Genomic DNA, 26,723 nt, shown 5'->3' with positions numbered 1-26,723 from the left:
AGGGAAATATCAATAATTTATTGCCTATAGTGAAGGACAAATGTCAAACATTACCATTTTCCCATTTAATTCCTTTGTTTTCCAGTTATCAGATGCCTTCTCCGGTCTGAGACAATATTTGCACAGAAACAAGACGGTGGGAACCAATAAATATTGGTCAGAATAATACGTCTGTACCTGCTCTACGACTCCTTACTCAAATCCTACAGACTTTGGGTCTACCATACCAGATCACACATTTTTTTCTAATGGCTTGCTGCAAGGGAAAGGTGGCGTTACGCGGTGGACAGTCAATTCATGGCTGATATTTACCGTAATAGATGGATATGCCAAAATGAAAGTTTCTTTTTTATTATGCTACAGTCACACATCAGCATGTTACAATCTTCGTGAAACAGACCAGTTTGTTCCCAGGTGTTGCATCCACATTTTTTTTTCCGCTTAAGGTAGACAGTCTAAACTTTTATTTATTTATTTTTTTATCCAATTGATCAGATGAAACTCGGAAGAAACGGTGAAGTACAAAGTCAGTCTTACACATTTCATCCATTTTCATACAGAACCCTATGGACTTTAATGGCAGAGTCTGATCAACTAAGCAGTTGAGGATAGGACCTGCTCAGAGTCTTTTGGACCAGACAGATGAATCCATTTTTAAAATTGTGAACAGATAAATGAAACTCAATTGGTCTGTATGCTGTCCGAGAAAAAAAACAAAAAAAAAAGGACAGAACTAAGATGTGTCACATGGATGTGTCACATGAATGCAGCCTTTGTGGCCTCTGACATTCATGAACCATAATTAACCATAAAAAAAATTGAGCTTTTTGAAACTGTACCAATTCTGCCATGAAGATAAATGACTAGCTTGTGCGTTATTTTTGTTTATTATGGGAAGCCGGAAATAAGCCTTTGTGAAACCCACTGCTAGCAAAGGATGTTGCATGCCGATGTCGTAGCTGTTTGCTTCTGAGCCAATGTCAGTACGCCAGATCACCAGTGAGGCCAAATCCTTACAACATACCCAATGTCTTCTTTCGCTCTATATCTGCCATTTTCAGGCAATTATATTGAATATGTCTGGTCAGCTATGCAAAAAAAACCTTCAATCATCCAGTATTTGCTTGGCAATAGGTTTCCTACGTCAGGTTCCTGCAATTAGCTCCCCATATCTTATCTTTCTGAACCCAATAAAGCCGGTTTCACATTTCTGACATTCACCGTCCGAAGATGGACCACAATGCCCAAATCGGCTGTGAGTCTCCTGACAAACTCAACAGCTCACAGGCATATATAAAGCTGCTAAGTTCTGGTCATAAGACCCAAGGCCAGTCTGGACATCATGATCTGTACTCAGACCATAAAACCAGCTTGTTATTCTAGATTTGCTCTTTACCCCAATTGCATGTGAATTTTTAGGTTTTGGGTTGAGTTGGGCTGTAGCAACCTCAAATAACATACATGCTCCTTCCTAGGACTACACTGATAATGTGGAGGAAAAACAGGTCTCTCTCAGTGTACAGTAATTTAGTTGCAAAAGTGTGGGCTGATGCTGGACATGAAATCACCCACATGTTTGCTGTAAGGGTCACTACTTTATAAGGATGAGCCATGGAGAAAGAACCATCATGGTATGAGGTGGGATGGGAAGAGGAGGTTCAGTAAGGTTAAACAGACACAATTTTGCCAAAAAGTGTAGGCACCAAGACGTTCTTGGATCTAAGGAACCTCAAGAAAGTCAATTATTGACACTAATTTTTTTTTTTTAAACTGTTAAAATTTTGGAAATATACAGGGTAAAAAAAACAAGTGCCCCTTTGAACTATAGATGTACACAACAAGTGGCAGCATTAAGGAGCATGCAGATCCCGGAGAACATGAAAAAAAAAAAGAATCAGATAAAGGGTAAGGTGGCTTCCTTCTATCTGCACCCACATTGGGGAGGGACCATTTGAGATCACAATTTTTTTTTCTTAAAATGACATGAGTATTCCAAATTAGACACACTACAGTCAATAGTTCCCCAGTCGGAAACGGCTGAACAACTAATTTATACCAATTTGCTGTTTAAGGAGTACAAAAGATTTACTATCTTTTGTACTCCTTATACAGCAAATTAGAAAAATCACACGACTGACGGTCTCGCTTCACGTACAGTCAGCAAACTAGGACCACCAATGTTCATAGATGTCATTGTTGGGCACCAGGATCAAACTCTGCATCTCAGAATTAGATATGAGTCACCAGACTACTGTGGCACACAAGACCACATGTGTCCATCCAATAAGATCATAATAGCCAACTTCTATCAAATCGCACTGAACGGATTTTGATTTTTCACAGCTTTGCCCATTAACTAATTACAAAAGACCTTTGAGAGACGTGAAACCGAACCAGAGCTCCATCCCGAGCCCCATTATCCATTGAGGATATTAGTCATAAATACCATCTGAGCCATTTCATAACATTCATACGAATGACATCTCTGTAAATACATGGAATGGAGAGATGTGTTAGGGCCTGTAGGCTTCTTTGGATGTAATGTGTTAATAATTATATGGTTTCAAAGCTAAAGGTAGTCAAACATAAATCAAGATAAATATACATTAATGGAACAAAAGAAAATGTACTTGGAAATTTGTCTGCATGTTATTAGACCAAATTTTTTTTTCTGCAATTACATTTTGGAATTCAAAGAAATTACATTTTGGCTGGGGCCACATGGCAACGTTGGTCATATGTACTGATAAGTGATGATCAAGACTGGTATTCGGTCATATTAAGTTGCCAAAAATACAAACTTTATATTCATTTGCCACCATAAAATTCAATTCACGACATGTGCAAATTTTAAGTGGCAATGTTGTCCTAGGTTTAGATTTTTGGCAATTGTGCCAAAATCGAACAATTTTGCAGCAATTAAGGATCTCGTGAAATCCAAAGAGCTCACCAAATCTCCTTTTATAAAAAGTAAAAGGCCTTATTAGATCTCTTTGTATAGAGACATCGTAGAGAACCCCTAAAAGGTTTCCTGTTTTATCATTGTATGCTTCAGATTTCAAAAGGGAGTTCCATATCATATTCTGGAACCTTGCTCACCTAAAACATTTCTTCTATTGGAGAATATATCTGACATATTGCCATTAAGGGTACTGTCACACAGTGCAACTTTCCAACGATCACGACCAGCGATACGACCTGGCCGTGATCGTTGGAAAGTCGTTGTGTGGTCGCTGGGGAGCTGTCACACAGACCGCTCTCCAGCGACCAACGATGCCGAGGTCCCGGGTAACCAGGGTAAACATCGGGTTACTAAGCGCAGGGCCGTGCTTAGTAACCCGATGTTTACCCTGGTTACCATCGTAAAAGTAAAAAAAAACAACCGTACATACTCACATTCCGGTGTCCTTCAGGTCCCTTGCCGTTTGCGTCCCGCTCTGACTGAGTGCCGCCGTAAAGTGAAAGCAGATCACAGCGGTGACGTCGCCGCTGTGCTCTGCTCTCACTTTCCGGCCGGCAGTCAGTCAGAGCGGGAAGCAGACGGCAAGGGACCTGAAGGACACCGGAATGTGAGTATGTACGGTTTGTTTTTTTTTACTTTTACGCTGGTAACCACGGTAAACATCGGGTTACTAAGCGCGGCCCTGCGCTTAGTAACCCAATGTTTACCCTGGTTACAAGCGAACGCATCGCTGGATCGCTGTCACACACAACGATCCAGCGATGACAGCGGGAGATCCAGCGACGAAAGAAAGTTCCAAACGATCTGCTACGACGTACGATTCTCAGCAGGGTCCCTGATCGCTGCTGCGTGTCAGACACAGCGATATCGTATGGATATCGCTGGAACGTCACGGATCGTACCGTCGTAGCGACCAAAGTGCCACTGTGTGACAGTACCCTAATAGAGGTTAGGGTACCGTCACACAGTGCCATTTTCATCGCTACGACGGCACGATCCGTGACGTCGCAGCGTCGTATGATTATCACTCCAGCATCGTAGACTGCGGTCACACTTTGCAATCACGGCGCTGGAGCGATGCCGAAGTCCCCGGGTAACCAGGGTAAACATCGGGTTACTAAGCGCAGGGCCGCGCTTAGTAACCCGATGTTTACCCTGGTTACCAGCGTAAACGTAAAAAAAACAAACAGTACATACTTACATTCCGGTGTCTGTCCCCCGGCGTTCTGCTTCTCTGCACTGTGTAAGCACCATAGCCGGAAAGCAGAGCGGTGACGTCACCGCTGTGCTCGCTTTCCGGCCGGCAGGCGCTCACAGTGCAGAGAAGCTGAGACGCCGGGGGACAGACACCGGAATGTGAGTATGTACTGTTTGGTTTTTTTACGTTTACGCTGGTAACCAGGGTAAACATCGGGTTACTAAGCGCGGCCCTGCGCTTAGTTACCCGATGTTTACCCTGGTTACAAGCGAACACATCGCTGGATCGGTGTCACACACAACGATCCAGCGATGTCAGCGGGTGATCAAGCGACGAAAGAAAGTTCCAAACGATCTGCTACGACGTACGATTCTCAGCGTGATGTCTGATCGCAGTAGCGTGTCAGACACAGCGATATCGTAACGATATCGCTAGAACATCACGAATCGTGCCGTCGTAGCGATGAAAATTTCACTGTGTGACGGTACCCTTAGTGAAGAGGCCCATGGAGTCCCAGCAGGTCTCCATGCGCATGACTCCTGCTGGCCATGCAGATTAGATAAAACCAGATAGCAACAAGATTGGACCAGAAGCTTTTATGAGTAGGCACAAAGAAAGATCAGGCATCTACGAATCCAACAGCCCAATCGTTTGTCGACAGAGATTAAAACTGTCACAAATGTTAAAGCATCTCTACTGAACAGTCAGGAGACTCAATATGCTTTACAAATCCACTTAATTTTGGGGAATCAGACTGAAAAACATTTTTTATTTTTCCTAGTCTTTCATGGAAGTGCTGTGACAAAATACAATGTTTCACATTTCTTGCATTAATGCGGACCCCACAACTGTCCCCTTTTGCTTTAATGCGGTAATACTGTTGAATAATAAAAACTGAAGAAAAAAATATATGTATGGCTTTAGCCAGTGAAATGGTGGCCCGCTCTGTTTGCAAGAAACCAATATCGTTTGGAGTGTTCATCATCATCTCCAAGACTGCTTGGCCTGATAAGTAGTCTGGGAAGTATCCAGACACAGGTACTTTGACTTATGTAATAAATTATGTATATTAACAATCAAAGGGAATTAAAAGGGAAATCAAAAGGAGTTAAAAACTAACAAAAAATATACAGCAGATGAAATTAGCATTAAACATGTCACCAATTTTCTAAGTAAATATATTTCTAAAGGTGCTACTGACATGAAATTCTCAACAGATGACAGTAACAACCCATGCAAGCCACACAGGCAAAGAAATCAAACCATAGATGTCCATAAATTAAGTTATGTGTAATAATGAAAAATAACATTGGGAAAAAGTATTGAACACATGAAGAAAGGTGCAAAAAGTCATGGAAAGTTATGACACCAGCTGAAATTTATCAGTAATTAGAAAGCAATCCTGCCACTTAGTGAAAAAAAACACAACACCTGGTTCAACTGATGATAAAAATAAGTGTCTCAATACCAAGTTGCCACACAACAAACATCTCATGACGGGTAAAACCAGTGAGCCATCTCAAGACCTTTGCAACCTTATTGTTACAAAACATACTGATGGCACTGGTTATAGAAAAATTTCCAATATTCCAATATACTGAAGGTTACATTACAGTGAACACTGCTGGACGATAATCCAGAAGTGGAAAGAACATAATTTCACCATAAACCATCCCCAGCCAGGTGCTCCCTACAAGATTTGAGACAGGGGAGTGAAAATAATCATAAGAACAGTTGTACGAAAGCCAATGACCACTTGTGGAGTGCTACAGATGTACCTGCTGTTTCCAGGTCTAAATGTTTCAAAGAAAACTAGAAGTAATGCACTCAACCTCCATGGCCTGTATGCACACTCACCACTCACCATGCAAGACTCCATTGCTGAACATATAGCACGTTCAAGTGTGCAAAGTTTGCTCATCATTTAGACAAGCCTGTGAAATACTGTGAGAATATAGTCTAGTCAGATGAGAACAAAATTGAACTCTTTGAATGCATTAATACACACCATGTTTGGAGGCCAAAAGGTACTGCATATCACCCCAAAAACACTATACCAACAGTGAAGTTTGGAGGTGGGAACATCATGGTGTGGGACTGTTTTTCAGAATATAGCACTGGTGAACTTCTTACGATTGAAGGAAGAATGAATATACAAATGTACCGAGACATTCTTGATAAAAATCTGCTGCCCTCTACCAGGATGATGAAGATGAAGAACGTGTTAACATTACAGCATGAAAATGATCCCAAACACACGGCCAAGGAAACTCTCAGTTGGTTTCAGAGAAAAAAAAATATAAAGCTGCTAGAATGGCTGAGCCAATCACCTGACCTGTATCCAATAGAAAATGTATGGAAGGAACTAAAGCTCAGAGTTCATAGAAGAAGCACATGGGACCTTCAGGATGTGAAAAGCATTTGTGTGAAAGAATGGACCAAAAATTACACCTGAGCAATGCCTGCAACTAGTTTCTCCATTCAGGAGGTATCTTAAAGCTGTCATCGCCAACAAAGGCTTTTGTACGAAGCATAAATATCTTTCAGTAAGAGAGTTCAATAGTTTTTCTTTGTGTCATTTCTCATTATTACATATAACTTAATTTATGGACATCTATGGTTTGATTTTTTTTACCTGTGTGGATTGAATGGGTTGTTACCGACATCTGGTGAGAATTTCATGTCAATAGCACCTTTATAAATATATTAAGAAAATTGGTGACGTGTTCAATATTTATTTCACCCGCTGTATATTTATGACACATAACAGCTTTACAGTATACAACTACAAAAGAATAGTATCCGAAACATGGTAACAACATGAACAACGAGAGTTTGAAAACCAAGACAGGCATTAATCACCTGTCATCCAAAAATCCAACCCCTCCCCCCTAAAAAAAGAAGGGGGGGACCCATTTTATTCAGTTAAACAAAAAAAACACACAAACTCAGCACTTCTACTTTCATGTTCTATAGCAATGAAGAATGAAAGAAAATACAAAATCAATTTCTCCCTCCAGCTCTGCTATTCTAGGCGTGTACCAAATGGCTCATATCTCTGAATCCCTGCCAAGAAAGCTCTAAGTGATGTCTGCCTTTGCAGACGGACGCCATTTTCCTCGAGCTCTGCTGTAATTCACAGAGGTAAAAATAAACCTTAATCATTCTAATGTGCAAATAACGATAGTCCACAAAACGCTGCTGTCTACTGCAATAACCGACATCCCACTTAACAGCTCAGTGCCGAACTGACAGCTCGTAGGAGCGCAGTTCTGGGTTTACATATTTTATTTTTTTGGCTTTTTGAAATTTAGGATTACTCATAATTATTGATTTTTGTTTTCTTTATAAAAGTTCTCTTTGCAAAGTTTATATTGCAGTATCACTGTGCTACTAGACTAAAGCTGCAGTACAATGCCCCAGAGTTTCCTCCAAATCAGAATTACGGTGCAGAAGGCCCTATATGGTGTCAGGCGCTGCTCTATGATGCATTTTATTCTCACCTACAGCCATGTTTCCAGAGGAGAATAACGATGTGATACAACATAAGACAATTGTGTGGATTTTTATTCACAAGTGAATGAAACCTAAAGATTGCAAAAACAGTACAGCGGCCACCATCTTGCGGAATCGTTCACAATAAATAAATATATAAAATTTCTGGAAAATCAAAGTGAAAAAAAAAAATAAAAATCCTTGTGGCATGCAGTAATTCCTTAAACAGCTGCAGGACACGTGCAGGCAGGTCTATGAGGGACAGGTGCTAGACTATCATAACAGTAGATAAGTCATAATAGCTTTAATTGTCTCAATCTATTAATACTAAAGGTTGAACACTGAAGGTTTAACCTGGAAATTTTGCTGTTTTGTTTTGCCCATTTGGCTTAACACTTCATTTTTCAGGAACTGAAAAACAATTTCACCTCAATAATTGACTCAAAGCTGTCCCACCACCACCAGCTTTTTTAAAGGGAATCTGTCACCCCAAAATTCACCTACAAGCTAAGGCCACAGGGGCTTATCTACAGCATTCTGTAATGCTGTAGAGAAGCCCCCCCCCACTGAAGTAACCTGCAAGATAAGAAAAACAGGATATATTATACTCACCCAGGGGCGGTCCCGGTTCTGGTCCGATGGGCGTCGCGGTCAGGCGCCACCCATCTTTATACGATGACGTCCTCTTTTCTTCCTGCCGCGGCTCCTGCGCAGGAGCACTTTATATGTCCTGTTGAGGGCAGAGCAAAGTACTGCAGTGCGCAGTACTGAATGCTTTAGATAAGCCCCTGATGCCGGTGGCCTTAGCTTATAGGCAAATTTTGGGGTGACAGATTCCCTTTAAATCTTTCCATTAGCCCTCGTTCACACATCCGTATTTCCGGTACGTGTGGCAGAGGCATAATGATCAATGTTACGGAGGTCACAACCGCGACTGGGCTCGTGTGGGTAATGGGCCTGCCGATGCCAGCGCAAACTTCAACCAGATGTGTGTCCTCGGACGCACATTCAGCTGCAGAGTATTGCGGAGCAGAGACCCACCGGGTATGTGCCCTACAATACACACTGCTGGCCAATCAGAGGCCAGCAGATGACATAGGCATGCACATGACATCATGCACTCCCGTTGCTTGCACACTGAAGTCAGCTGCTGGCTTCAGAAGAGGACTCCGTGCTTCGGGGGGGCCGAGGGAAGGCGAGTAGAATAATTTGTTTTTTTTCCCCTATGCATTAAACAACAGCGGCAGAATGGGAGGACATATACCAGGATGGGGCATGTTATACCAGGAAAAGGAACATCTATACCAGAATGGGGCACAGGATAAAAAGGGACATGTATACTAAAACAATGATGGCAATAACGGACACACTGATGGAAAACACCGATACATTTTCAAATTTTTCAGGTACGTGTTTTATACGGACGCGTGAAGGAGGCTTAAGGGCGCGTATTATGTGGACGTGTGCCATCTAACATTGGCCAGTGTACTGTCTGATTTTTACTTAATAAGAGGAGAAAAAAAAAAAAAAAGCAGCAACAACAACAGCAGGGGAAATTGCTGCATGATCTAGTCTCTTGCAGCTATCAGATGAGAATAGCCTATACAAATGAATCGATGCACACAAAAAAAAATAAATAAATAAAAAAAATTGGAACCCATGACATGAAAATCATACATGTAGCAACTGATTTTTTTTTATGGCTATATTGCCATTATTTACCTAGCAAACTGTATGTGATCATGCACATTTTAAAATGTTGATTTCTAAAAATGGATGTTGCATAGATGACATTATGGACGAAACTTGATTTTTCATATGTTCGTCTGACCCCGGTGTAAAGGTCTGGCCACCATATACAGACTAAGGTCAGCTGAATCTATAAACATCAGGTCTAAAGGTGTATGGGAGCACCAGCCCACTGATGGTCAGGGGGGACTTCGATTGGGCATGTCCAATTTCAGCCTGCCCATTGTATTGTTCTCCAGGAGCTGCTGGCTGATAAGTCAGCTGGTGGCTTTCTTGCAGAGAGCGCATGAGTGCTCGCTCAGCTAAGCACGGTGTATGGGAGTTAAAAAGTTAAAAGCACTTCACCCAATAGCAATTTGCTTGATCCACTATGGATGTATCTTTTGACGGGAAATAGGCTTGCGCCAGATGCTTCTCCCAGGTGAACAATGTATCTGGAACTCTGAAATCCAACAAATCCACTCCCATTTTCCACCAACATCTGTGAAAGAGTCAAAAGTTTTCGAGATGTAATAACCCAATGCAAAATCTGTAATGCCATCATGTTTATTCACCATAGATGTGCATACTTTCCAACTTAAAGGACCCAATAGCCTTTGCATAAAAGACAGTTGAAAAGTGACAAATTTTGAAGGGACTAGTTGACCATCTAATGTAAATGGGGAGGCTCAAGACTGTCCACCGTCAAATGATGCTGGGGGAGAGGAGGTTCGATCTGTCGAATTTAAATGGTTGAAACCTTTAATCAGCAGGGGTAAGCAGCTACCTGATGATTCTGGCAGTGACTCAAAGAATATAGGACCACTTTGCCAAGACCAGCTCTCTTGTGTTTGGGGGGGTGGTGTGAGGGGGAGAGTCAGGAGAAATAGCGATCAGATGTACAATGGTTGAGCCAACAGCTATAGAAAGTTGTATGGCCAGCTTGACGGAATATTCGGAAGACTCCCAAAAAATAAAGAGCAGGAGAGAACTCCAGGACTCCAGAAAGAGTCAATAAAACTCCCAGACACTGCCAAAGCCTTTTTAAAATAAGTCCGACACAAAGGTTTTTTTTGCATGCAATGCCAAAATGCTTTTTTTCCCCCCTTACATAGAACCCATGTGAATTGAATATTTGGGAAAGAAAAGCCTTTATGTCCAAGATGTGAGGCAGTGACCCCTGTTACAGCTAGGGGGCGCTGTATGTGCACTGCAGAAGGTGCATGGAAGCGTAGTGAGGCCATGAGGGCATACTACAGACACAGGTGTGGCTGTAATTAGAAGCAGTGACTGATTAAAAAGCCCTGTAGTAGTGGGGGAGGTGTGTCAGTGTGTTCTTGGAAGCAGACAGGGCAGTTGTCTGCAAAGCTCTCTCTGTGTGGAGTAACACAGAGGCTAAAGGAACCAGAGAGACTGACACCCTGCGTCTTGGGCTGTCTTATGTGTACCCGGCTGCACTCCAGAGGATAAAGAGTGCAGAGCGCTGAGTGAGTACAGAGACTTGTTACCGGCGTGTAGTCACCCAGGGAAACTGGACAGAGGGAAGTTATTATTATTATTATTTATTGTTATAGCACCATTTATTCCATGGCGCTTTACATGTGAGGAGGGGTATACATAATAAAAACAAGTACAATAATCTTAAACAATACAAGTCATAACTGGTACAGGAGGAGAGGACCCTGCCCGCGAAGGCTCACAATCTACAAGGGATGGGTGAGAATACAGTAGGTGAGGATAGAGCTGGTCATGCAGCGGTTTGGTTGATCGGTGGTTACTGCAGGTTGTAGGCTTGTCGGAAGAGGTGGGTCTTCAGGCTCTTTTTGAAGGTTTTGATGGTAGGCGAGAGTCTGATGTGTTGTGGTAGAGGGTTCCAGAGTAGGGGTGGTACGTGAGAGAAATCTTGTATACGATTGTGGGAAGAGGAGATAAGAGGGGAGTAGAGAAGGAGATCTTGTGAGGATCAGAGGTTGCGTGTAGGTAAGTACCGGGAGACGAGGTCACAGATGTATGGAGGAGACAGGTTGTGGATGGCTTTGTATGTCATGGTTAGGGTTTTGTACTGGAGTCTCTGGGCAATGGGGAGCCAGTGAAGGGATTGACAGAGGGGAGAGGCCGGAGAATAGCGGGGGGACAGGTGGATTAGTCGGGCAGCAGAGTTTAGAATAGATTGGAGGGGTGCGAGAGTGTTAGGGTACTGTCACACAGTGGCACTTTGGTCGCTACGACGGTACAATCCGTGACGTTCCAGCGATATCCATACGATATCGCTGTGTCTGACACGCAGCAGCGATCAGGGACCCTGCTGAGAATCGTACGTCGTAGCAGATCGTTTGGAACTTTCTTTCGTCGCTGGATCTCCCGCTGTCATCGTTGGATCGGTGTGTGTGACACCGATCCAACGATGCGTTCGCTTGTAACCAGGGTTAACATCGGGTTACTAAGCGCAGGGCCGCGCTTAGTAACCCGATGTTTACCCTGGTTACCATCGTAAAAGTAAAAAAAAAAAAAACCGTACATACTCACATTGCGGTGTCCGTCAGGTCCCTTGCAGTCTGCTTCCCACTCTGACTGACTGCCGGCCGGAATGTAAGAGCAGAGCACAGCGGTGACGTCACCGCTGTGATCTGCTTTCACTTTACGGCGGCACTCAGTCAGAGCGGGAAGCAGACTGCAAGGGACCTGACGGACACCGGAATGTGAGTATGTACTGTTTTGTTTTTTTTTACTTTTACGATGGTAACCAGGGTAAACATCGGGTTACTAAGCGTGGCCCTGCGCTTAGTAACCCGATGTTTACCCTGGTTACCCGGGGCCTTCGGCATCGTTGGTCGCTGGAGAGCGGTCTGTGTGACAGCTCTCCAGCGACCACATAACGACTTTCCAACGATCACGGCCAGGTCGTATCGCTGGTCGTGATCGTTGGAAAGTTGCAGAGTGTGACAGTACCCTTAGAGGGGAGGCCACAGAGCAGGAGGTTGCAGTAGTCAAGGCGAGAGATGATGAGGGCATGGACTAGGGTTTTTGCAGATTCTTGGTTGAGGAATGAACGGATTCGTGCAATATTTTTGAGTTGAAGTCAGCAGGAAGTGGAAAGGGCTTGGATATGTGGTTTGAAGGAGAGATCAGCGTCAAGGATTACTCCGAGGCAGCGAGCTTGTGGGACTGGGGAGAGTGGGCAGCCATGCACTGTAATGGATAGGTTCGTTGGGGGGGGGGGGGGTCGCGTGAGATGGGGGAAAGATGATGAATTCTGTTTTGTCCATGTTAAGTTTCAGAAATCTAGCGGAGAAGAAGGATTAAATAGTGGACAGACATTGAGGGATTCTGGTTAGTAGGGAGGTGATATCTGGTCCAGAGATGTAGATCTGTGTGTCATCAGCATAGAGGTGATACTGGAAGCCATGAGATTCTATGAGCTGTCCCAGGCCAAAGGTGTAAATGGAGAAGAGCAGGGGCCCTAGGACTGAACCTTGTGGGACTCCGACAGATAGGGGGCGAGGTGAGGAGGTGGTGTGCGAGTGGGAGACGCTGAATGTCCGGTCTGTTAGGTATGATGAGATCCAGGATAGGGCCAAGTCTGTGATGCCAAGGGATGAGAGGGTCTGTAATAATAGGGAATAGTCCACTGTGTCAATGGCAGCCGACAGGTCGAGGAGGAGGAGAACGGAGTAGTGTCGCTTGCTCTTGGCGGTTAAGAGGTCATTGGTGACCTTAGTTAGGGCAGTTTCAGTGGAGTGGTGTGACCGGAAGCCAGATTGTAAGCGGTCGAAGAGGGAGCAGGAAGAGAGATGGGAGGAAAGTTCAAGGTAGACGTGTTGTTCCAGTAGTTCGGCCTGTGTATTGACTGCATCATATAGCCATGCATTATTAATGGACTGTATGAAGAAGCTGTATACTATATTGACTGTGTGAAGTAACAATAAAAGAACGTTTTGTTTGATCTTGCTTGGTTCACTGCCGTTTCACTGTGTATGGTCCTACCGCTGCATCACACAGAACAACAAAATTCAGCATTGCATCCCATTTGAAACTGCCATCTCTGTATCCACTAGATCTACTTGCCCCTGGGGAAGCTCCTATACTAATAGTTCAGTCACCAATTCATACAAATCCTTCCATTACAAATACATTCTCTGCACTTTACCCTAGTTGCTCGTAAAGTATTCCACTGAAATAAATGAGTGCCTCCGCCATGGCAGAATTGTAAATTCCTGGAGCGGGGATCTGCCTGTAAATATTTCAGATGGCCATAGCTTCTTTTCATCTGCTAACAACTTGTAGTTTTAAAGTGCAATTTCCTGTGTCTTCAAATGTCGAGACGACTCTTTGGTTACATACATGACTGAGGAATTTCAGAACATGCTTGGAACATTCCTAAGATGTCTTTTCCAGGCATACAAACACAGAGATAACCATTGTGAAAGACAAGCAGCGATGGGCAGATGTGGACAACATGGACATCCGGAACCACAAGTCCCATCCTATCCTCCCAGACTGGCTGACTCCATGACAGCTTGTTGCAAAGATCGGCTCACTAGTTAAGAGACCAACAAAAAGGGCACGATTCCAAAAATGAGGCCCAAGAAAAGTTAGCCCCTTGTGATTTTCCATTGACATTATCTGCGACGTCAGTCCTGTCGACTGATAAGCACCTCTCACAGGACGCTTTATTCTTCATTAACTTAAAAAGTTTCCAAGTGACGTCTCTTCCTGAAGATTACACTGCCGGCTGCTGCTAGATAGCCGGCACAAAAGACCCACTTGTTTAAAAGTTAGGAAGTCTTTGGCACTTTGGCAAGAGGGAAAGCACACGGGAGGAGGGGGTGATGCAGAAGCACTTTAGTTTTCTCACCTGGAAGGGTTAGACATTTTTGTGGTTTAACTCCACATCTGCGGTTCTAGGAAACAAAAACTACACCCTCCAAGAGAATGAATCACAGCTCACTCCCACGGCTGTACATCTGCAGGGATTACATGTCAGGCCATTGTCTTGTCTTTTTATTTTTTTAGATGTATATACAGTAAATACAAACAGAGGACCATTTCAAACACGTCTGGGATGTGGAGTCAATGCAGCCCATGCGTCACAAGGAGATACACTTGTTAAGAAAAAGCACCGCCTCAAGTATGAAGAGGTACGGAACCAGCTAAAAATACGTCTACAACGAGGAGGCGGCTCAGCTCTGAAAATGGCACATGAAAGAGCACAAGACTTTTGCGTTGTGTGTGCGTGTGCGTGTGTGTGTATGCATGCATATATATAACGTTGCTGTCTGTCAAATGGAATTAATGAGTTTACTTAAAGGATGTGGAAACCGTTTCAGACCATTTTGTTTTTTTTAGCCCTAAATACATGCTAAACCTTTTGCAATTGGGTTTCATTTAAAAAAAAAAAATTACATTTGATGTTTGTTCCCTTGCACATCGCAGGCTAGAGAACAAGTTAACTGAGAATCAAACTCAGTTTGGTGAGGAGTTTGTAACCCTTATATGAGCACCTCAGCTAATTTATGACCATCCAGATCTCCTTAGCTCTACTGTTGGATCTGCTCTCATTTAGGATCACCCTAGTAAGCGGCACTGCTCACTCGGCTCTCCAGACTGTCTTCTTAGCAGGAAGCAGCAGCAACTTTTCCTTTCACCATCCCCTCCCACCATGGACTAGGCCCAACTATTAACTTACCGTATAGTCAACTATTTACAAATACTAACGCATAACACTGTTCACGCTATACGGGAACACACTGCACATGCAACCACCACAATATCATACAATTCACATGACATAATATTTACATCACTCAATGTGTTATCAGAGGAAGGAACACGACCACAGGGGTCCAGCCCCTTACACACTCGGCCAAACAAAAGCTCTTGTGTATGGAAGAGAAGGCAGAGATGGCTACTAAATGAAAAATCAGGCAAATCATTGCTTGTCCAACAGCTTTCTAATGTATATGGCAGGTACAAGGCTCATTCAAACCATTGATAGGTGGCACTACAGCGTAAAATCTCTCTGGGTGGGGAGCCAGTGTGCATACCCCTAGGGAACATTACCAGGCCTAGAAGCCTCCCCACACTATAGTCTACAGAGGGAGAAAGATTGCCTGCTGACAATTTAATAGGGATGAAAAAAAAACTTTTAGAAAGGGAATTGGGCAACTTATCAATAACATTTGTTCCTGTTTATCAAAACATCTTCTTTTACGGATGTAGTCAACCCTTAAAACTTACAGGAACTGTAATTTATTAATGAGCTCCAGGAACTTTTTTTTTCCCTTTGAAGTCACAGAATGAATTATCTGGGGTTGTACATCTGCTTAGATCAGTGGGAGTTGGACGTCTACTAACAAAAGTAAGAAAAGTTCCCCATAATAAAAGTTCTCCATATTAGTCATCCAGAGTGTGTAGGTGAAACAACACAATTACACAAAAAACAACAATTAGATTTCCATTATTTTCTTACCTGCAGGACCGGGAATACTTTGTCTTGGCAGATATTTTTGCAAATTCTATCCAATACAATTAGGTTTCTGATACAGTGTTTCATCAGATATTTTTTTTCCCCCATTTAATCATTTTGATGAAATTCTATAACTATTTGAGTCCATACTGATTTTTGATATTGCTACCTGACTACTTAACCACCATCATTTGGCTTCTGGATCAATACTTCATCTTCCTCGTTACATAAATCTGTAACCTTAGAAAAACCAAAACGGAAGAGAAATGAAGATACATTTGTATCATTCTTGTTATATTTAGCCCCATAAAAGACAAAGGTTTTAGTCTAAAAATATCAATAGGTTATTTATACACATCATTCTCGACCTTGGTTGACATACACTCCTCAATAAAAGGTAGCCATCATCAAGCAGGCGATTTTGCCAGGACTTCTGCATATTAAAACAGGAAAATGATTTCTCCATCCAAATATTTTTTATGCCGCTTGTGTGTCGTTATAAAACATTTTAGACTATTTGCACTATAATAAAAAACATGGCTGCCTTTTTCTGGAAACAGCGCCACATCGGTCTATAGGTTGTATCTGGTACTGCAGCTTAGCGCTATTAAAAGTAAATGAGGCCATTCTGTTACACCTCTCACAACCGGTTTACACGTGCGATGCCATTTCTGCAAGAAAAATTAGCAATTTTTTTCTTTTATTCCTGTACAATCCCATTAGCTTCAAGGCCAATTTTCATAGGTCGGATATCAAGGACTCCTAGAACCCCCCTCTTTTCCCGAAAATTGGCAAATTTTAACAGGCCAGCAATCACCCAACAAAAAAAAAAACTGACGCTCATTTGTAGCTGTAATTTGTAAGTGGTCTTATGGCTCTGCACATGACCGGAATAATCAGAAGGGTGCTGTCATTTCGCGTGGTAAAGATATCCAGAATATTTAGCTTTAGGCCAATTATCCACATTCATAACCTCCAAAAAGAAACACAATTAACAATGATATGTATAGCGAGTGGATACATTAAACAACAAAAACCCAAAACATAACAGTTAACCACTCAATATTAAATCTATTTTTTTTTTTTTTATGAAAATAAGGTACAAATCATAAAGACACAAAAAGACAAGAAGATTCCATCAGACTTGAGGCCGCACCATGGGGCAAGTGTGCACAGCATATGATATTGTGGTAAGCGTTACATAGAAAATCACTATATAGTAGTAGTAAAAAAAAAAAAAAAGAGGTCTAGGTGTAATATAAAAGATATAAGGTAATGAGCCTCAAATATACAATACAAGAGCCCAGTGATATCAAAAGTAAAACAATAAATAGTATTAGAGGGAACCTGTCACCCCCCCCACCAGTCGTTTCAAACTAAAAGAGCCACCTTGTGCAGCCGTAATGCTGCATTCTGACAAGGTGGCTCTTTTAGTTCTGGGTGCTGTAACTAGAGAAATAATCCGTTTTTTAATTTGTCAGAAATACCTGTCTTCAGTCAAGTGGGCCGGCGTTTCCCCCCTGCTGCAGACGCCACACAGCTGTCACTCACATCTTCTTGGCACCGGGCGCCGTCTCCTCCTCGCTGTTTTGAAAATAGCCGGCACCTGCGCTCTTTTCCCCTGCCTGGTGCAGGCGCAGTGAGCGCTGCCCGTCTTTCCTCATATGCAGCCCAGCTGACTGCGCCTGCGCGGCCGCCCTGCCTGTGATTCCCAACCCCGCAATGTGAATAAATCATAAGTCACTGCGGGGCTGGGAATCACAAGCAGGGCAGCCGCGCAGTAATCTGTAAGCAGGTTTTTGTTATGTAATCTGAGGGCAGCATGATGTAGGGGCAGAGACCTTTATTCAACTTACATGGCTGCTTGGTTCAGTTGTGATATTATACGTTTTCTCTGCTGTAGATGTAGCGGTACCCAGAATGCCAAGCTGTGTATAACCCCGCCCACACCACCAATTGGCTGCTTCCTGTGTACATAGCCACTAAGCTGGCCATCAATAGTAGGGGCGGGGTTACACAGATTAGCCTGACTGCTGTGCACGTGAGACCTAGTCAAACACTGATTGCATTGTAAATACAGCACACGGCCTAATAAGTGACATCCTCAGAATCAGGCCATCTTGCGCTAGATTATTCTGCTCTCAGATTAAATAGCAAAAACAGCTGACAGATTCCCTTTAATGTATATATACCACAAACATAACCGGACCTATCAAGACGTGGATCCTCCACTCTGAATTACGTTGCGCCGAATGCTTTCTCAAGGGGTCATTAAAGAGCTCGGTTCTGGAGTTGGGACAACCCTTTCATATAGTAAAAGGTATCCAGAATATTTTGTAGTTTTAGGGAAGAGCCAGATGGCCATATAACTCAGACGGGAAGAGAAATTCTCGGACTGGCTGGCGGCTCATCCGACCATAGGGAGACAGCATATATTTCTATCCTGACGTCTCGTTCAGGTTGAGAAAGCCGCAGGTGAGTCTGAGCGTTGCGATTCTCGTCCGAGTTATACGGCCATCTCACTCTTCCCTTATTGGATTATCAGTTAATGTGAATAATCTGCATATCTAGGATGTTATTTCTGAAGTCAAACCAGAAAATCCACAATGTAGCACACAAGACAATTCCTTTACCAACAAGCCTCTTCTCGTGGTGATAGATCCCTTCAATACATTATGTAACAGTGTTATTCGGTAGATGCAAACTGCGGTATGTAAGTAACGGCCATTTCCCTTTAACCCTACAGGCTATTACCCAGAGACTGTGGACCCATAATTCAGGTCATATCAAGCCTGACTGTATCTTGGGGCTTTCGTCTATTCCTTGTTGTCTTTGACATGAGCTGGGATCAATGTGTCTAGTCATGCATGGCACCTGAGTTGTCATTAAACCATTTCCTAGCGACTAGATATGTGTTGTCCTGTTTCACAATCTGTAGACACACCAGCAAGAACACAAGAGTTATGGCCAGGTCTAAATTAGAAGATGTCGCTGTCTATATATAGCAGGGAAGGTTTTCACGTTGCACTCACAGAATGGAAGGTGACAGCAAAGTGCATGAATGTCTCTTCGGCCGCGACGGTACCCTCACAATCTGGACATTTTGGGTTATACTCTGACAATCAATGGGCATTCTGACTCAAAAATTTGATATTTCAAGTGTCTTACAGGAACTTAGGTTGGCATGTTTCAGTGACTAAATGTTTTGGGGTTTTTTTTGCTTTAAGTGTCTTAACGGGAATGTGTCAGAAGGCTTTTACGATGTAATCCGAAGACAGCAGGAGATAGAGGCTGAAACACAGAATTCAGGGATGTGTCACTTGTCAAAGCGCATGCTGTAGTTTACTAACTGTGAAGGATTTATCACTAAGAGATTAACATTGCCAGACTAGTCTGGAAACGCCCTTTCCTGTGATAAGCAGCACACTGTCTATGGACTTTGTACATGTAGAGCCTGGTGTGGGCGGGGCTAGCTTCCTCAGCTCTGCTTCATTCTAAATCTAAAAGCTCTGATTATGTCAGAACGGCTGCACCCAGTAATCTAACTAATAAATCGATGTGTTCAGCTTACATTTGCCTACATCAGGCTGCTCTCAGAAGAGGTAGCAAAAACCTGGTGACAGATTCCCTTTAAGGGCTTAACGGCGAAATTGTGAATAGCACTTTCCAGAGGAAAAAAAGTGGTGTATCAACAATGTCTCACAACTTCAGTGTCCTTCAAAAACTAAAAACTGCCTTGCGACTTCTCACCGTATGACAACATTCTCTCGTTAAGAGCATGCACGATCATGATTTACTTTAGACTTTGAGGCCATGACATTTATCTGCTAGCCACAGGACAAGTGATGAACGCATGATCGCTGGAACTCCCACTGATCACAAGAACGGTTGTCCAAAGTCCTCCAGTGTGAAGAGAGAGTTAGTCAACCATCACATGACGGGTAGAGGAACCACAGACCATGGTGGGAGACTCGTACATACCGTACATATACACATATAATATAAAATCACAGTGCCTGATGTGATTTTTTCCTTGGACCAACTGTGGACAGCCCCATAGAATAACATGGGGGTGAGAGCTATCCGTCAAAACCACAGATAGCACTTGTCCGATTAACGTGCAAGACCCCTAAGACAACCGTTAAATTATAAAGAATTAGGAAGACATGACTGCATTGTTACCAAAACAAAATGTGTATGGTATTGCAGCAAAGTTGGTTGCAAGGGGAAGGGCATCTTAGGTACCTTATAAGAAGAGGAGGACCCGTGGACCAACTGCTTCTATCCAGTATAAAGGTCCAGTGAACATCCCTCCCACCCGCCCTTATTTTATGCTGGTGGTCAACAACCAAACTTTGGTGGTGGTGTGCGGGATTCCTTTATTTTGTTGGCCTTGTTGAAACAAGAATGACCGACGGCCAGAGGACGAGGGGTACTGCAACATTCAGCAGATACGCACAAAGATTAGTTTATAAAACAAAAAGGAAGGATGGTAGGTAATAGTGATGAGCGAGTGTACTCGTTGCTCGGGTTTTCCTGAGCATGCTCGGGTGGTCTCCGAGTATTTATGACTGCTCGGAGATTTAGTTTTCATCGCTGCAGCTGAATGATTTACAGCTACTAGCCAGCTTGATTACATGTGGGGATTCCCTAGCAACCAGGCAACCCCCACATGTACTCAGGCTGGCTAGTAGCTTTAAATCATTCAGCTGCCGTGATGAAAACTAAATCTCCGAACACTAAAATATTTCAAGATCACCCGAGCAACGAGTACATTCGCTCATCACTAGTAGGCAAGCAATGTATAAGTAACAAAATACAATGGCATCAGTTACTCTAACACCGACTAAGAGCATACGCAGGAACAAACAAAATTAACAATTATATGCAAGCAACCAACACGATTAACCCTTTCTATGCATAAATCAATAAAACGGCAGTGTTGTGCCAGAACTTTAGTAATCGCCCACTCGAAGCAGTTCTCGAAAGTGTCTCTTACAGAAGTGGCCTTTTCTCCTAACTAACTGGACCTTTATAAAGCTATTTATATATGCATATATATCAAGATGCAAGATGGTACAGATACATCCTGAAACTGAAGTAGAAGGGTTATTGTTGGGCTGAGTCCCAATAAATCAGAAACGACGTCTTGAAGCTCTTGGGGAATGCCGATCTCTCCAACACAGGGCTTACCCAAGTCTTTAGAGATAAGGCATAACGTGGCCTAGCCCAAGATGCTGTGTACTACATAGTCATCACTGAGTCAGCTCACGTCAGGCCGAACAACACGTCCCAGATTCACCAACAACAGATCCAGACTTTCTCCAATGATCCACAGCTTCACTTCCACCATTCGACTCCTCCCAACCGAATAAATGCCCCGCGCACCAAGTCTGGCCTCTATCCTCTGCCCTTTACAGGCCAGATCATAAATTACATCACAAAATTTCCAACAGTACAGTAAACTGATTAACCCTTACATTGTCATGGCAGCTGGAGGCGAGAAGGTCAGGCAAGGACTTGGTTAATTGGGGTTTGGAGACATTGGAGTTATGGTGACCCTTAATCAGTAGGTTTTGTTAGTTCAAGAGAAATTGTTTTGTGGGTAGTACTATGAAAACGTGTCAACCTTGAGCTGGAGCGGTGAGACTGGGAAGCGTTGCAGTTTGTCTACCCATGGTTTGGTGAGCCTTCCAGGAAAGAAATGATGATTAAAATATTAATATAAACAAAACTTAAATCAATAAAGGCTGCTGTGGCCACTTATTTCCATCGTTCCTCAGCGTCAGGCTTTATTTATTAATGCCATAGACACTGTTCAATACCCTAGTCATAAAAAAGGACTGTAGAAAAAGAATTGTTAGAAATGCTCAAATGGCAGGACCCCGACATTTTCACGATCCCCTGGCACAGTACAGTGTACAATTCTATTCTCCAAATCTACGAGTGCCTCTCACCCCAAGATATCTGAAATACATTCAATAGGAAAAAAACAAAAACTATTACTCAGCGTGTTACATGTTTTTCTTGAGAGTTTTGTTGAAGCAGAATCAAAAAAGTAATCACGCCTTGGCGAGGGAACAAATGCACAGCTGCTCATTTAAATAAAATGGGCCAAAAAACATGGATACAAGAGGCTGGAGGCTGCCGGCACCAGAAGCCGCTGCAATTCTGCAAGTCTAAAAATGGGGATATTTGTAGCAACACACAAACGGATGGGACATAGATAGCTCGGTAGCCTCTGTGGTTTATATACTCCAAATATTAACTTTCCACTTCCAGGAGACAGCTGTGCTGGACTTCAAAATAGGAACTTGTTCGGATACTGCATTCAACAACTCAAGGCAGGAAAAGAAACTCTCACTGGGCACCGAATATTATTCTACGCTGTATTATGTGAAAAATCGAGGCATGGAGGCTCCTCGCCCTTCACACATGGTGCCGCCACCTATGTCTTCGGTGGTGGCACTCCCTACATAGCCATCATATAGCCTCCATTTACACAGGTATTAAAGGCCATGTGGCAGATGTATAACAGGTGTAGTGCAGAGTCTGTGTAGGTTTTATTCTAAAATGCAGCATTATTTCAGAGAAAGCAGACTCCAGCTGAGATAGAAGAAGTATCTCAGAGGAGTAGTCCAAGAATCAAGTCCGCAGCGGCTTCACCATGCCCCAATCTAACAGATCTTTCCCTATATGCACACATAGGAAGAGATCTATCAGTAAAGGGAATCGGGGTTTGGAAACCCATCAAGGAACTACCTACCTCATGGACCTCATGGATGTCATCTGAGTGCAGTCCGAGCTTCTTCACGGACTCATCGACTAACATGGCTGAGCACAATCCAATAATGAGATCCAACTCTGGCGCGCTGTGATTTTGTATATCTCAATGTGCATGAGCCATTAAAATGAATGTTGATTAATTTCGCTACTCAATTCTAGTCCCTTTTCTGTAGGTTTCTTGCTGCCTCCTGCAGCCCCCCCATCAGTGGCACAAACTGAGATATCTAATGTATACTATATCGTTCTAAAGGCCAGCGAGTGTCACTAGATGTTTTTATTGGCGTTTCTTCGCCAAGAAGAGCCAGCCCTGCTGACTCTACTCTTATCTACACCGAGGCTACAATTTCCATAAACAAATGTGAATCCTGAATGAAAAGAAAAAACAAAAAAAGCTAAATTAAGTAAAGAAAGAGCAGATGGATACAAAATGTATGATCCACCAGTCTATAACAAAGTATGTTCAGCAAAAATGGAGAGGGAAAAAAAAACAAAACATGAACTAAACTTGACTCCCAACACACACATTAACATTTCCAAAAAGCTCCATTCACCAAGAAGAGGCCAAAAGAGTGTCCTTTTGGCCTCACTGGGGATGTTATACGTGCGCGTAACATTTTCTCAACAGTTTAGAAAAGCAGTACCAACTGCACTTTTCATGTACAGATAGCCATTTAAAAAAAAAAAAAAAAAAAAAAAAAAATTATTATATATTATATATATATATATATATATATCTCTCATGTGAAAAACTCCTATATAATGCCACCCCATTGGTGACAGAATCTATAGGGCATGTCAGTAAAAAGACAGATATATAGTAAGGTTCTCATACACATTATATCAAAGACGGCCAAACCCAATTTTGGCATCTGATGTTTATCAGGACCTTCCAATTCTCTGGACAGAAGGGTCCAGCGGTTGGAATTTCTACAGCCCGATTTTTTTTTTATTTTTTTAAGGCAGATCAATTGTTTCCAGGGCAGTCTGGTATCAGCTTTCTAGAGGGTTGGGTGCAAATAGGGAGAGATACAGGATGGATGAACGTTCATCTAATGTTGAATATGGCCAACTTTAGACCAATTATTAGGTTACACCCACACGGAACTAGAGAGCCACGTGGAAATATCCTGCTAAATCCACTGCAGATGGTATCAGCTCTCTATATTTAGAGGGGTAAAATCGTACACAAATTAATGTGCTGTGGATTTGCTTTCTGTAGCACGTGGATGAGATTTGTTCAAATTTAATCCACATGGTCAGTACTTTGCGTGTATAAATCTATATGTATTTTCATCCCACGTAAACATAGACCAAACCTGAAAATGCAGATCTGGCTATACCCTGCCTAATTAATCCATTTACGGGAATTCCCGGGAATTGTGGACAGACAACTTTGAAACTGCAGGATATTCCTGGAGCGACTTTAAAAGTGTCCTGCGTGCGCTTCCCATAATAATAATGCAGGAAAACTGCACGGATTTTGGTGCAGAAATGGTGCCGATAGGACGCACACTTCACGCTCTGCAAATAATAAAATCCGTCATTACAGCCGCAGCATAAATTGACATCAATAGTGCCAGTGTGGATATTCCGGGCAGAAAATCTGCAGTGCATGTGCCCCAGGGGATCGTACCCACAGGACATAATTGAAGTAACAATGATTTCCTGAGTTGTAAATTGTGTTTAAAAAAATAAATTTATTTTTTATTTCCCTTAAATTACAGCACTGCTCATAGAAAAGTGTATCTAAAAAAATCGCAGGAATATGAAACATTAAAAAAACCAAACAAAAAAAACCAAACAGTCAACTGGAGTTTTTGCTACAAGATATTATAACAATTAGTCGCTCTTTCTGCTTTAAACAAATATTATTGAGTTCTTGTAACACAGATTGAGAAAGAAGAGGAAAGGAGGGAGGATGAGGATGCTGGCGCCATTAACCAGGCACGGATATGTTCTGGTGAGATAGACAGCTGTCTCTGGTGTCATTGAAGAAAGCTTTTTATCATACACCACAGATCATGAGAATCAATAGAAGGAAAAGCTCACCCAGACACCGTCAGATAAAAGCAAGCTGAAACCATGGCCTTCCGATAGTCCACCTCCCATATGAGCAAATAATTACACTGTAAAATTCACCTGAGCAAACACGGCGAGCGCGTAATCACCGACGGCTACTTCTGTCTAGACAACTCCATCCGTGGCCATCAGCCTGAACGCCAGGCAAATTAATAAGCAATTTCATATTGGCCGTCCACGTGTACAGACACAGACCGGAGGACAGTAACTCAAATCACATTAGAAATTAAATATCCAGGGAGAAAAAAAAAAAAAGTTTATAAACAAAATAAAAAATAAAACGGGCACATAAAATGGTAACGAAAAGACTAAAGCTGCATTCACACGTTACGGCCACATTTGGTTTTACTAAAAACTAGTTGGTTTTTTTTTTTTCGGTAAATTGTGATCATGTCAAAAAACGAACGCCAGCTAGCGGCTACTTATCTACTGTGTTTAGTTTGACTTTTTGATGTCACCAGTAGGGAAATGTGTTTTGTCAATGGTCATACACATATGATAGAAAAAGCAGATGACTAACCTCTTGTATCATTTACTGGCTATGTGCACACAAGAGTTGCGTTGCTCCAAGTTTTTGAGTTTTGCATTATTTTGGCGAAGGATTTAAAGAGTTTTTGCAACAAAATCTCCTAAAAACAATTAAAGGGAAAAAAGAAAAAAAAAATGCTGATAACCTGCAGATATGGGGTCTATCTGCTGGTTAATGGCGTTATAGTGCTGGCTGGAGGCCGCACTTAGTTTACAGTGCCGGGAGAATAAAGTTAGCGAGTTAGTTTTCTCTCCGTAGCGTTCTGGTTTCAGGTCACCGGCGGCTGTATCTGCACCCCCCCCCCTCCCCCCCCGACACTGACTGACAGCTGAACCCCAATGTAGAGGGAGGGTTAGTCAGTGGCGGGGACGGGTTTACAGATGCCTCTCTGTATTCTCAGAGCGGTGACCAAATCCGCCCCTGTGACTGAAGCGGGAACACTGCTGGGAAGAATAAAGCTCATTTTCTCCCCGCAGCGTTCAGCGGCCAGCATAATAACGCCATTAATCTCCAGATTGACTCGATATCTGCAAGTTAATAGTGTCTTTTTTTCTGTTGACAGGTTCTCTTTAAAGGAGCACTCCAATCAAAGTTTATATCCTCTTCATATATTGCAATTACATTGCACTGTGTACTTACAATTGCTCATTTTGCCTTTCTACCCAGTTAATTCTTCTCTTTTCTATTAGATTATGACATTATGGGATTAAAAACTGACTAGCTGAATCCTTCTAAGCTCTTTGTAGAAACAGGAGATCAATTTTATCAGCATGAATCAGAACAGTCTTCAACTTCTGACCCAGCTTCTCCGCTCTTCTCCCCCTTGCCAGGGACTTTGCAGTGAAGTAGAATTGTAGTTCTAATGATAACACTTGCATGAATAATTGACCTCCTGTTTCTACACAGAGCTTAGAAGGATTCAGCTGGTGAGTCTCTAATAATGTGATGTCATAGACCTAATGGAAAAAGAGAAGAAACATCAGGGTCGAAAGGCAAAATGAGCAATTGTAAGTACACAGTGCTGTATAATATGATGATAGCAATATATTGAGAGGATAATTTTGAAGGGAGCGATTCTATAAGTGGGCAAGTAGCCATACACAGGATACCTCGCAAAAAAGCCAGATGGTTTTCAACTTTACAGTTGTAAAAATAATAAAAAAGTGTGCATAGTGAAGAGTGATGGATATATTCTATATGCTAAACTGACTCTACAGGAAAGGTCCGAGATGACTACAATCGCATGTAAATTGTAATTTCTTAGTTCAGAAACCAAGCCGACAAATAACAGTTACTGGCATGCAATAAGCAACTCCCCCTGTGCCTCTATAATTCCACAAGATTAAACAAACCATCATATATTCTAAAAAATAAAAAAATTATTGTATGCACATTGCTCAAAGTAAAAAAAATATATTTATTGGAAAAATGACTTTGCTACCCCTCTCCAGCTCCCCTTTATAAGAAAAAAAACCCTGCA

The 26,723-nt window shown here is 42.5% G+C and overlaps 1 protein-coding gene and 1 long non-coding RNA gene across 3 annotated transcripts in view; one reads left to right on the top strand and one right to left on the bottom strand.

Annotated features, from left to right (window-relative positions):
* LOC143784536 (uncharacterized) overlaps nt 1-17,039 on the top strand; it is a 36,870-nt gene extending 19,831 nt beyond the window's left edge. Inside the window, exon 3 of the long non-coding RNA XR_013217806.1 lies at nt 16,949-17,039. This is a non-coding gene — a long non-coding RNA (uncharacterized LOC143784536). The remainder of the gene's footprint in view (nt 1-16,948) is intronic.
* The window catches only part of ACVR1 (activin A receptor type 1), an 84,739-nt gene that overhangs the window by 49,320 nt on the left and 8,696 nt on the right, over nt 1-26,723 (bottom strand). The window lies entirely within an intron of this gene.

The sequence above is a fragment of the Ranitomeya variabilis genome, chromosome 7 (assembly GCF_051348905.1).
Source record: "Ranitomeya variabilis isolate aRanVar5 chromosome 7, aRanVar5.hap1, whole genome shotgun sequence".
NCBI classification, from domain to species: Eukaryota; Metazoa; Chordata; class Amphibia; order Anura; family Dendrobatidae; genus Ranitomeya; species Ranitomeya variabilis.
The sequence above is the reverse complement of the archived record's forward strand: the minus strand, read 5'-3'. Positions and strand labels throughout refer to the sequence as shown.